The sequence below is a fragment of the Choristoneura fumiferana genome, chromosome 7 (genome assembly GCF_025370935.1).
Source record: "Choristoneura fumiferana chromosome 7, NRCan_CFum_1, whole genome shotgun sequence".
NCBI lineage: Eukaryota > Metazoa > Arthropoda > Insecta > Lepidoptera > Tortricidae > Choristoneura > Choristoneura fumiferana.
The window spans coordinates 13,093,545-13,106,950 of NC_133478.1; the positions used below are offsets into that span (position 1 = coordinate 13,093,545).

Sequence of the window (13,406 nt, forward strand, 5' to 3'; positions counted from 1 at the left end):
CTGGTGCCCGAAATCATACAACCATATCACAGGTGATGCTGTCTGTCCGGCAAAAGTTATGGCTGAAAAAAGATACATCAGTAGAATTGATTACAAAGGCAACTTATAACCACCATCTGTATCACAATAAATTTTCAGAATCATAATTTAAACTTCATTTTAGTATACACACTGTTAATTTTCTAGTAAACAATGACAATTGCCACATTGTTGACCTAATAACATTAATTGTAAATTTCTACTTAAGTCTGTGCTTAAGTTAAGCCCAGTTGCAATTTTTTCACGTTAGACACGTATAATCTTAGTCAGCAAACTTCGATTCGGCTTTGTCACAGTTAAAAATTGCACTGACGATGTGGCTTATTTAGATCATAGCACTATACTTAAATTCAATTGATTTATTTATACTATTGTAATTTTTTACCTTTTTATTATTTTCACTTTACTTAATGTCCGTATAATTTCATAACATCTATTTGCACTGTTAAGCTTAGATAAATTATTTTTAATTTTATTTTCTACTAGCGCTCTAAGCCTGCGATACAGAGTTTTCTAGTAACTCTAGTGCAGGATAACGTGTTACATAGAATTTTGTAAAACATTGTATTTATTGTTATTTTGTACTGCAAATTATTGAATAAATTATCTTGTCTGATCTTATCTTATACAAAAAAAATATAGGGCCATAACCAACTTACGTATTTATCAGTAATACTCGTAACTATGGGACAATTATTTTTGGCCTCTCCTTTACTGAAAAAGTAAGTACCCATATGGAATTTCTTAAATTGAATTATTTGTACCCTCGATTATATTGAGGTACAATTTTTTTAAGTAGGTACTAATTCGGTACACTGGGTACATCAGCTTTATCTCTTAAAAAATCACAAAACAGACAGTGGAGTTGCCAGGGAGCATGACGTGAATAAACAGCTGTTTAATATACAGACAGAATATTCACGAGTTAACAATATATCCTTTGAGAGTACCAATAGTACAAGCTTTGCTAAGTTCGGGACTAGGCCAATTGGGTGTCAATTGTCCCATAGTTTTATTTAATAATGATTTATTTTCTAATAGTTTTGTCTGTCTGTTGCAGCTGGCGGACGAACTGCCGGCGCAGCTGTCGGAGCTTGGCCTGCGCCAGCGCAGCATGCAGAAGCCCGCCTACACGCTGCGCAAGCTCTCTGCCAGTGACAAAGAGATCACGCTCGCGTTCTTAAGACGGTAAGAATTCTTAGTTGTCACACTCTTTGCAGAGTGGTGATCAGCAGCTGATCAGTCAGGCACAAAACCCTATACTACGAAGTGCAAAATTCGAACTTCGCATGACACTGACTTATATTATTTAATACGAGAGTGAGAGGGATGGTACGATACGAACTTCGATTTTCGAATTTCGTAGTACCTAGCCTCCCAGATGTTGCTCGCCGTATAATCTCTCCCGAGTTGCAGACATTCGAGTGCATATACATGCGGAGCAATCGTCCAGAGCCACGATAGATCTGCCACGTGGTTTAGCGCTCTCTACTCTACCCCCAGACGACAAGTCGCTCTATATAATCATCGTTTCGCTGTTCACCATTCATCAACGTTACGGAGTCACTGTGAATCGAAAATATGAATAACTTTTATTTTCTAGTCCGTAGGCGGCAGGCTAGTAACCTGTAGCTATTGTACCGTTTTTGACAAAATTTAAACCTAAAATTTCTAAAAGTAGCTCCGAAGAGGTAACGTTTCGTGTGCTCAGCCTACGCCATTTGGGAATACAGGCGTGATGTTTGACTATGACCCTCAAGGAATATGTGGTGCAAATTTCATGTCTCGCCTCTAGAGCTCCAGCTCCAGTGGTTTAGATTGTCTGTGAGTCAGTCACGTTACTCTTTTATAAAATAGACTTCGACTTCGAGATATTTCGATTCGGAATTTCGAACGCAGTAAATACATACAAATCTATGGACCTACCACATACGGACAGTAGTTTTCCGTTTGAACCTTTCTCTGAATCGGAGTCCGCATGGTGGCCTGTGCCTTCAGAATTGAAATAAACGTATGTGTGTAATGTTCGAAATTCCGAAACGGAATTCCGAGTGTATGTAGCGGCCCTAAGCTGTAATCCTTTCCCCAGGTTCTTCTTCCGCGATGAACCTATGAATCAGGCAGTTGAGCTCCTGGAGACTCCAGATGCTCGTTGTCCTGAGCTCGAGGATTATGCGTCTTCGTCGCTGCTGTCCGACGGTGTGTCCATCGCTGCTTTCGACGACCTGGGGAAATGGTTGGCGTGGTCGTCAATGGCATCGCGAAGAGAGAGGTAAGAAATAGATTTTACGAATTGAATAATCATCAACATCATTATCATCATCAACTCAACCGTAGGGCGACCTGTTGGACATATAGGCCGTTTCGGCTTCGGTTGATGAAGCGGCCTGCATCCACCGTGAACCTGCGGCTTTAACGTGGATATCCGTTCAAATAATAATTATAAGCTTTGTTTTGGAACATGAAGGAATATGTAAGCGTTTATTCCATTTCTCAAAAATAGTTATTTGTGTAACAAGAGAGCAAAGTTGTTTTTTTGTTGCGAGTGTTGATTTGAATCCCGAGTAAGCGAAGGATTCTATAATTGAATCACGAGCGTTAGCGAGTGATTCTAGGTTAGAATCCTAAGATCAGCAAGGGATTGAAATACACGAGATGCAAAAAACTTTGGTCTCGTGTGACACATACAATTTTTCACCTCAGCAGCGAGAACATAATTTAAATGTAACATAAGAATAAAACCACATATACCTACCTGTTTACAAAACAAACACATTTTTTTAAATAGAATCCGATTACTATCAAATGTAATAATTACATTTAAAACCATAAAAAGAGTCCAGTAGCTACAATACAAATCGCATACTCATAACATGCAATCTTAACTTCTTGTACTAATGTCACACTTATTTTTAATACTGCAAAAAGCCTCATCTCGGGGTAATTGATAAGGTTGAACAATTAAACCTTTAAATATGATTTTTATTAAGATTGCTATTACATAAACATAAATAGATTTGTTAAAAAAACATTCAATTTAACAAATAATAATTATACTGTAGAGGCAGTATACGGAATTCTTTTATAAAAAAAAAACAAGAGAAGCGGCTTTCGTGCAACGAGGTTCGCATACTTTATTAAAAGATCGGGAAAATTACATTTTGGAAATATTCGATATATTTTGAATACCAAAATTTAATTTATGTTTGTAATCGACAAATTTGATCCTATCTCTTGCTTTTTTTCGAGTTGAAGTGAAATGACAGATCAAAGTAAAGTTCAAATATTTGGAATTCAGTGAGTAGACCCAACACTGTACTCAGCATTTAAAAAAAATAATTAAAAGTTACTTTGTCTCACGGAGTGAGCAAAATGCGATTTTGCTCACTGATTTCTCATAGCAAAACTGCCTGTTTGAGGTGCTGAGGTGAAAAAATCTTTATTGTTTGATACCGAGTTGTGGAAGTATTTTAAAATTTAAATGCAAAGATAATTCGCTCGTATCTTTTTTAAATTTTGTGTCACGTTACATTATATTAAAAAACGGAGACTCAGAAGCGAATACTTAGAAAGACACTTACAGCCTTATTCATAAAAAATCCTTAATTGAGGTTGATCGGTCTGTTACTTAGCAGACTGATTAAGCTTGTTAGACGGTTGTCAAAGTATGATTCATAAACGCTTGCTAGCAGTCTGCTAGTTGTTGAGCTGCTGATAGACGGATTAGACGCGTTATGTTGGCCACCTTGACAAATCAAAGACAAAAAATTGCCTAATCGATAATTAAAAAAAAAATTGACAGCAGTGACAGCAAATTACCATGAAAAAAAATAAAAAGCGAGATGTTTGTTTCCGCCATTTCCGATCCGCATGTTTATGTTGTGCAAAAAGCCATAATTATGTTAATCATCCTTATTTTTTTTTCATATTTATTGTTAATTTATTGTTGTTAATTTAGAGGATTTTTAAATACAAATTCCTGAAAATATTTTTTTCTGTTTTTTTTTTTTAATCTGCGTAGCCCTACCTTCACTATAAATATCTTCGGTACCTATGGTTTTTTGCTCTAGTCAAAGTCAGCTGTTCAAACTTGTGGCGGCCATTTTGTGACTTAGCAGAGAGATAAAGGAGGGTCTACGGTCCTCTAACTTAGCAGAGCCTTGATCGACTGATTAGCGCTAACAGACGTTTATGAATCATGTTTTTTAGCATCGGGCCTTCAAGGAGCCTCAAGGAGGCTCTAACTTTTTATGAATAAGGCTGTTAGAAACAAACGTTGGTTAAGTGTGAACCGAAACGAGCCGTGTGCTACGTTCTCGTACTAACCAAACGCGATTCTTATTATTTGTTGCTATAGCGGAGTATTATGGAATATTACAAGTGCTGTGAGAAAATCTAGAGTTTATCTATAATTATTCCGCCCTTGCGATAAACGGACAGATGATTCGGGATTTTTATGTTGAGTATTGACAGTTGGTAGGCAAGCAGGCACATGCACTTTATTATTAAGATATTAGAGTTCATGTTTCGATGTTTTTGATCACCTTGGCCGCTCCGAAATATCTGTTGCAACTGTACAAACAATCAGATTGAAAAGCAACGAATCATTTTTAATTTATCGCATTAACACATTCGTCAATCTTGTTTGGAGTTACGTACAGGGCCGTAGAGCGACAAAGTAACAAAGTTTGCAATAAAACATAGTTAACTCAGCGTTTGTTCGGATATATGGATACCTAATATCGCAAACATGGTTTTGTAAATTAAAGGAAACTATAATGAAAATGTTCCTCTCTGTTCATTGACGATAATGGTTGTCAAATTAGTTTGGCAGGTATTTAGTCCTCGAAAAGTGTGCAAAATTTGAGATATTAGAATCTTTTGTACGCTTTCAATGCTCTATTTTAAATTATAATTAGGTACTTGTTAAAACTTAAAAGAGACTTAACATTCTAATGCGGAGTCGCCGATGAGCCTTTGTAACATTGTTATATTTCAAATAAATTCTTTTATTCTTATTCTTTTAAGACAGACTTCATTAATTCATATTCAGTTTTTTCAGACAGGACAAATAAGATTCGTTCGAGAAACTGATAAATTGTCTGAAATTTGTAGAACTTGTTTAGTAATTCTGCGTTTGAAGTGTTCACTTGTAGAAAAAAAATCGTTATTTATTATTGTTATACTATTTATCCTACTAATTAATTTTCCAGGAAGGAACGCAATAAAACAGGCGCGGCGTTTACTTTCCTACCAAATTTTAAATTCTGCTCGTGTTAGCTACCATGATTGGAGTCTATTGTTCAAAGCGTGTAGTTTCCGTTCAGGTGTGACCTGGCACCAAAAATGTAACATTATAAACAGAGCTCAGAAAGAATGAGCTATTCTCATGTCATGAGTAGATAGTGATATGATACACCCTGAATACGCTCGAAAAAATCCCTTCCCTGGACAGTCGGGAAAAGAAAAAAGTTAATTTATTTAGTAAACTAAACACCAATATAAAAGGAAAACTGTCACGCTTGGCAGGGTTTTTAAGTTACGAGTAAAATTCGATTAAATTATAAGTAGAAAATAATGTTTTTTTGACGTAATCTTATTTCAGATCCGCTATATTTAAGAGGGAAGAGGCAAAGGAAACCATTTTGCAACCTTGTCGGCAACTGACTTTACCTGTTATTATTGCTTATTGATTTTATGTCGTTCGCGAAAACGGGGAGAGTTGGGTCTACTTTATTTGCAGAATTACAATACAATACAATACAATAACTCTTTATTGCACACCAATACAGTAAACAGTACAGAGAAAACAAGTATATACATAGAGATTTTCTAAGGTAAGCAATAGGCGGCCTTAATCGCTTCAGAGCGATCTCTTCCAGGCAACCTTTACAATGGACAGAATAAGGAATACATTTTAGCAGGTGGTGCAATTTACAGTAGATCAGAGCTGTATCAAGAATACATAAAACTAACACATACAATACACATACACAACAAATCTAAACAGATAGATAGTAGATGGATACCATAACAAACACATAAATAAGCTAACTATAACATTTATACGCAAGATGACAGGTAGTGCTCCCTAAGCATACAAACTATTTAATTACTACAAACATATTTGTTTATTTACTTACGAATAAGGAAGCAGTTTTATTATTTTCCGTTACTATCTCGAACGTTTTACATCTTTATGGCCATTTGTTGAAAAGATTTCATCTCTTAGGTGGCGTGGTGCAAACCAGTTGTAGTTGATATATGACGTCTCTGGCGCCTAAAGCGACAAGATGTGCGGGTTCGATTCCCGTCCTACGATCCAAAAAGCTTTTGCGATGATAAAATGTCGTTAAGCAAGCGCTAAACAAATAATATTCGATTATAAACTCTGTTTAGTGTTACGTAATTTCACTTATCACGTACAGTCAAAGAAAAGGAATCGCGTACCTACCAGGGTCGAACCTTCGTGTTACTGATGTCCCATTAACATTCCAAAACATTAGTTAAGTATTCATTTATTGCATGAAAACGGGTACAGAAAGGTAGACGGTAAATATAAAAATAAATAAGCAGGTACATGACCGTAATCTACATTCATAGCGAAATTGATTATGAAAGGTCCCACCCCGGTAGGTACGCGTTTTAGTTTCCTCGGCTGTATTCTGTGTGTTTTTTCTCATCCAACCTTGTATTGTGGGGTTGGTTTAAAAGGTCTTTTATAACCATCAGGGGGTTGCTGAAACGATTTTTCGATTAAGTGATTTGTATTCAAAATATTAAACTTGAAAGTGCAAATTTTCATTAAATTCGAGCGTCCCCCGCCCTCTAAAATCTAAACCGATGGGTGGCAAAAATTTAAAAAAAATCAGGATGGTAGTAGTATATCAAACTTAAAAGGAAAACTAAAACGGTTAAGTTTTCTTGGAAATAATAAGTACTCTTAGGGGCTGTTTCACCATCCATTGATTAGTGTTAGCTGGCGGTTAGGTGTGATGCCGTCTCTATTTGTTTTGTTCGAATAGTTGGAGACGGCATCACATTTAACCGTCGGTTAACGCTAATCAATGAATGGTGAAACAGCCCCTTAGTAAATAGAGTAAATAGTAGCCTAAGGTATAAAATTTACCTAAACTTGGAATATTCCGTACAAAATACGAAATCCTTTGAAAAATATTACTTATTTTTTTCGTAATGGCTACGGAACCCTATTTCGGGCGTGTCCGACACGCTCTTGGCCGGTTTTTTCTAATGCTAAAAAAACGAAATACCCATAGTACTAGGCACTAAGAAAGGGTCAAGGATCAAAAAGAAGGGCTTTCACGCTTCACCGCTTGATCCGGTCTACTGCGGGCAAAACAAACCGATCCGTCTTGATTACATTACTCAGCACTAATATGTCGAACTAAATTAAATTTTGATGTACATCGTTGGCTGTGACAACGCACAAGCAAACATGGAACCTACACACCCCGAAATGTACGTCTTACTCGTATGTTTAAAAAAATCTGACAAATTTTAGCTGTGTTTACACGTTGTAATTTTCCAGCTGATGTCGTACCGTGGGTAGGTAAAGTAAACGTGGAACAAGAACTCCGTTTGTCGCTTTGAATCACAATAGTGCCGGGGTTGATGCAGGGACTGGGGGGGTCTTTAGGTTATTTTATTTTTATTTTTTTAGTTATATGTATTTTATTAGTGACATTGTTTAATAAGGTATACCGTAGGCGACAGGCTAGCAACCTGTCACTATTGTACCGTTTTTGTCAAAATTAAAACCTAAAATTGCTGAAAGTGGCTCCGAAGCCGTAGCGTTTCATGTGCTCTGCCTACCCCATTTGGAATAAAGGCGTGATGTTTGTGTGTGTTGTGTGTGATTGTTTACTTTGATTTTATTAAACAAAATAAATCACAATAGGGCTTTAATTATACCTAGTTAAATACCAATTTTGGTAGTTATCGTGCAACTGTTTGCGTTTATCTAAATTTCAGGCCGATCAAGGTTTTGTAATGTTATAAGTACGAAAGTTTCTGAGTGTGTGCTTACGTGTGTGTGTGTTTGATACGATTTCGATAGACTGGTACCAATTTTAATGACAGTTCCTACTTCAGAAATAAAACTAATTAATAAAAGTATTTTTTGGGAAATCGGATGGGAATTTTACATAGTCCTGGAATATTAATTCAAATGCCAGTCTAATGCGAGCGAAGCCGAAGTAAAAGCTAGTTACATAAAAATTATGACTCAGATTCAGTGGCAGTGTGCGTGATTATCAGGCCGGGAAGATTAACTAATTGTTTTTTTTTTCACAGGAAGCCGATTATACAGATAAGTCCGAAGAGTGCTCGAACCTCAAGTTCAGACGCATCATCAAAGTGCTGGGGCACTTGGACCGAAGCCAGGATCTGGGATAAGGTGGCAAAGCACTGCAACAAGGTCGTGGAGATCAGGATAGCGTCCACGCACTCCGAGTGGCGCGGGCGCGGGCTCATGAGGGTCCTCTGCGAGGAGACAGAGTAAGTTCTACCTAGAACCCGAATAATATTACGTCACTGCCAAGTGAAACCTCGTCATCGCCATCATCATATCAGGCGCAGGACGTCCACTGTTGACGTAGGCCTCCCCATAGCCCTCCAGTTGCCTCGGTAAGAAGCGGCTTGCGTCCATCGTGAACCCGCGACTTTAACCAGACCAGGTCATTCGAAAACCTCGTAACACTGAAACAAGAGCGTGGCAGACAGGCCCGAAATAGGGTTCCGTAGCCATTACGAAAAAATGAAGTAATATTTTTCTAAGGATTTCTTATTTTGTACGGAATATTCCAAGCTTAGGTATATTTTATACCTTAGGCTGCTATTTACTCTTAACTACTAACAATTCTCAAGAAAACTTAACCGTTATAGTTTTCCTTGTAAGTTTGATATACTTGCTACCATCCTGATTTTTTTGCTTTTTTTCACCCACCGGTTTAAATTTTAGAGGGTGACGTTCGATTTTAATAAAAATTTGCACTTTAAAGTTGAATATTTTGCAAACAAATAACTGAATCGAAAAATCGTTTTAGCCAGCCCTAATGGTTTTAAAAGACCTATCGAACGATACCCCACACTACAAGGTTGGATGAGAAAAAAAATCACCCCCACTTTACGTCTATGGGAGGTACTCTAAAAAAATTGTTTTTGAATTTTTTATTGTACCATTTTGTTGGCATAGTTGTCATACATATATAATATATTCGTGCAAAATTACAGCTTTCTAGCATTGATAGTCCCTGAGCAAAGCCGCGGACGGACAGACAGACGGACAGACAGACATGACGAAACTATAAGGATTCCGTTTTGTCCATTTATTTCGCTACGGAACCCTACAAAGGATATCTGAACTAGTTAGGCTGCTTGACGTTTAGCAAAAAATTACTAATTAGGAACCAAAATAATGCTAATATTGCAAAACTGATTTTGTAAGACATCACCTAACTTTTAGCTACTGGTAGGCCTTTGTTTTGCTGTCACTCAAGTTATGATACAAGCAACAATGTTTTCTGTTACTGTTAGCAAATATTTTTTTTAGTGAACTAACAAAGTTTGCATAGTGGATTTATGTTAAAAGCGGACGTGCCTTTTAGGTTTTCTCATGAATAGAAGTATATTTTTTTTTTCATATTTTGTTACTACCTAATGTATAGATTTCACGTGGCAGAGATGTATTACTTGCGTTAACGTAACCGCGGCTTACAGTCGTGGTGGTTTAGTGATTCGACCTATGCATTCTCAGAGTATCTTGGATTGAAACCAGAACTAGCATGAATTTTAAATTCACGTGGATAAACATACTTTTATAGATAGATACATGCTTAAATACTTATATTAAACATATAAGACCCGAGAACAAACATTCATATTATTCATACAAATATCTGCCCCGGCCGGGAATCGAACCCGGGACCTCAAGCTTCGTAGTAAGGTTCTCTGACCACTTGTCCATCCGGTCGTCTAAGCAATCTGCGAAACAATTCAATGGTATGTGTGAAGTTCCCAATCTGAGTGCGAAACCGGGGGTAAAGTTTAGTACCCTTATAAACTGACACAACAAATTTAATGAATAATCAACATAGTAACGTCACCACGTGCGCTTGCGGTAACCTTAAACTTAACCTAACGAAAGGACAAGGATTCATTCCAAAACCGGCGACCAGCCGACACTTTTTAAACCAACTATACGGCCTTGTGCAAAAATGCGCTCGTCGCGATCTGAACAATTGCAGACGTAATAAAACTAAATACAATTTTATTGCAACCTTGAAAATAGTTCTTGAATAAACTAAATTTATTATACAAATGTAAAAAAAGAGTTTATGGACTGGTTGCCGTAGTTACTACGTAATAAAGTTTACCTAACTCGATACAAATCCTTATTGCTAAATATAATGCCTCGTACGTTTTGACTCTATAATAAAATCACTTAAAACTTGTGGATTCATTCATTTGAAATTAGCAAAACCGACGTTCTTCCTTTGAAAAAAATTTATTTCGAATTAAGTACCTACTCAACATAAAGAGCGTTTAGAAACATTATTAGAATGATTTATGTTTTTTTTAATTTTGTAGGGTAGTAAAATTCTACTTCCTTTGTAATAGTATAAAGTATTTGCTGTTTCAGTGGTATTGTGTATATACTTAATAATAATAATAATAGCCAGGATTATCCACCAGCAACTTGCTCTTCAATACGGCCTTGTGAACTCCGAGGTGCCGTACTATAGATAGGTAGGTACGTTCCTGAACCAGTTCTCGAAAATGGTCATGCCACGCTCTATTGGGATCGATCTGTTATCACAGACAGGACTATTGTAGCCAATAAGCCTGATATCGGCTGACAGATCGATCAAAACGCCAGCCATCGACATCACTATCCCACATGACGAGAACCTCGTGAAGGCCGAGATGGACTAACTCAGCAAGTACCTTGATTTGGCTCACGAGGTGACCGCTATGTGGGATGTTGACTCGACGATCATTGTCCCGATAGTTGTTTCGGCAAACGGTTTAATAGCAAAGAGGCTCGACCAACATCTCAAGAGACTCTCGCTAGATGGCTGGATCAAGGGCAGATACAGAAGGCGGCACTTCTGGACATGGCACGCATTGTCCGAAGGTTCCTCATCTGCGGCCCTGACCACCGGTAGCTTGGGCCCTGCCCCGTTACCGGCGGCAAAATAGGTTAGGTTTTTATAATAATTATATATTTTTTGTACTTTACTTTTCATAACTATTATAAAAACAATATAAGAATTAAAATAAATAAAGAGAATACTAATAAAAGATATTTATTCAATAGTTTGTTAACAAGCTACATCATCACAAAATAATAATACAATCAAACTATTAAACGGAAAGCAACTCAGCTTGTGCCTGCGCCTTGCAGAGCAAAATCTCTTGGCTAACAGACGCTATTTTTCAGTCGCCCCCATAATTCAATCAATTCAATTCAATTTTTCTTTTGTACAATAAAGAGTTTACATACATACATACTAGATTTTTTATTTATAAACAAACAAATAGTATATAATAATAATTAACAAAAATAAATAAAACTAGAACTAAAACTAACTTACTCTAATCCTAAAAATCTATAATATTTACAAATATCACACTAAATCCTGAATAATAAAAAGGTATTCCGTAGTAACGAGGGTTTTGTATAAATTAAATTTGTAGGTATCTATGAATTTCCAGTATTTTAGTTACCATAATACAAATTTATAATACCTATTAGGCTAGTCAAGTAGTCATACAGTTAGAATCGTAGCTCACTCACTGTAGAACCTTGTCCCAGTAAGCCATCGCTTTGTTGGTGGATACCAAGGCAGTCACTATGAAAAGGTTCCAATTAATAAACGCTGTCCTATATAACAATGAGTAAATCATCATCATGCGACATCTCAATAGAATTGTTGATGTGACACGACGTCATATTATCATGACAAAAGCACGCTGCAATTGGATGCAATTAACATCTTAACTAAAGTCACAGAATATACAATAGTACAGTATTAACGTACAGAATGGCCACGCTCCGCCCGCACCGATTCGAGTTACCCAACCCTCAAGCGCAGATTGCAGGAAAACCGCAGGAAAGCAGTCGGGTGCGCAAACGCGATGTACCTATGTAGCCGCACGGCACTAAGTTCAGGAGCAATAATTTGCGAAATGGTAACGGTACCCCACTACTTCCTTTTTGTAAATAAATAATGCTTTCTGAAATTATCGCTATTAATACATGAAATAACTACCTACCGAATAAATCGTTTAAGTTTGTAGTCGTAATCTATTGTAATTTAAAAATAATAATGCTTAAATACACAGACAGACACATTTTAAGTAGGTTTAAATAAATAGGTAAGATTAACGATTACATTTATTTGCACATATCTAAAGCCATACTACATAATATATGTACCTTTAAAATGTCATGGTAGTAATTGAAGTACTAGGGTTTTGCGATAGTCAGCCCTGTGTATCTTACGCAAACATTGACGCATGTACAGACGTTGTCGTGCTTATGTAGATTCAAGAACGCGTATTTTGTACGTCGTGGCCGCCGTGTGCTAAAGTACGAGTATCTCAATTATGTATTTATTTATATACTTACCATTAAGAATATGAATTTATATCTGTATTATAATATAAATGAATCCCTATTTCCCTTGGCACACCATAACTTGAGAATGACTTTAACGATTTCATTAATTTTTATTTTTATTTTCTAATACTCTGTAGAATGTTGCGCAGAATAGGTAGTACAAAATTTAAAAAAAACTTTTCAACGACTGGTATAAACTTTCATATAACACTAAGCGCGTAAATTACAACCGCTAGGATATAAGTCATGAGGCGCGGTTTTTTTATATAACGTTAATGAAATTCACAATGTAATATTTGGAAATTCCCACGGGAACTTTTAGGCCATTTGGATGTAGTTGGTATTTAAATAGCTGGAAGTCTGAAAGACCAAAAGACCTAATGTTTAAACGAGAGCAATACATTATACGCAGGCATACATATACGAGTATAAAAGGGTTGTCGTGCTTGCTTTTTTGGCAAAGAAAATTTGGCCCTTTCGGTCTAAATGTATAGCCAACACGAATGTACTGATTCAACACAGAACTCGACAAGTCAAGATGTATTTCGAATTGACATGGTCATTTGGTCATCGCCTTGTAGCGATCCTAGCGCCATTAGTGAACAACAATGTAAGTTTCTGAACAGGGCAATTTGTGCAGTAATCAAACGACAAAGTCAGCAGATGGAAGTAATATGTCGTTCATAAGACCATTATAACAATAACATCGCAATACTCGACTATT

At 36.6% G+C, this 13,406-nt stretch overlaps 1 pseudogene; it reads left to right on the plus strand.

Annotated features, from left to right (window-relative positions):
* LOC141429737 (arylalkylamine N-acetyltransferase 1-like) overlaps window positions 1-8,572 on the plus strand; it is a 34,079-nt pseudogene extending 25,507 nt beyond the window's left edge.
* The last annotated feature ends 4,834 nt before the right edge of the window (window positions 8,573-13,406 follow it).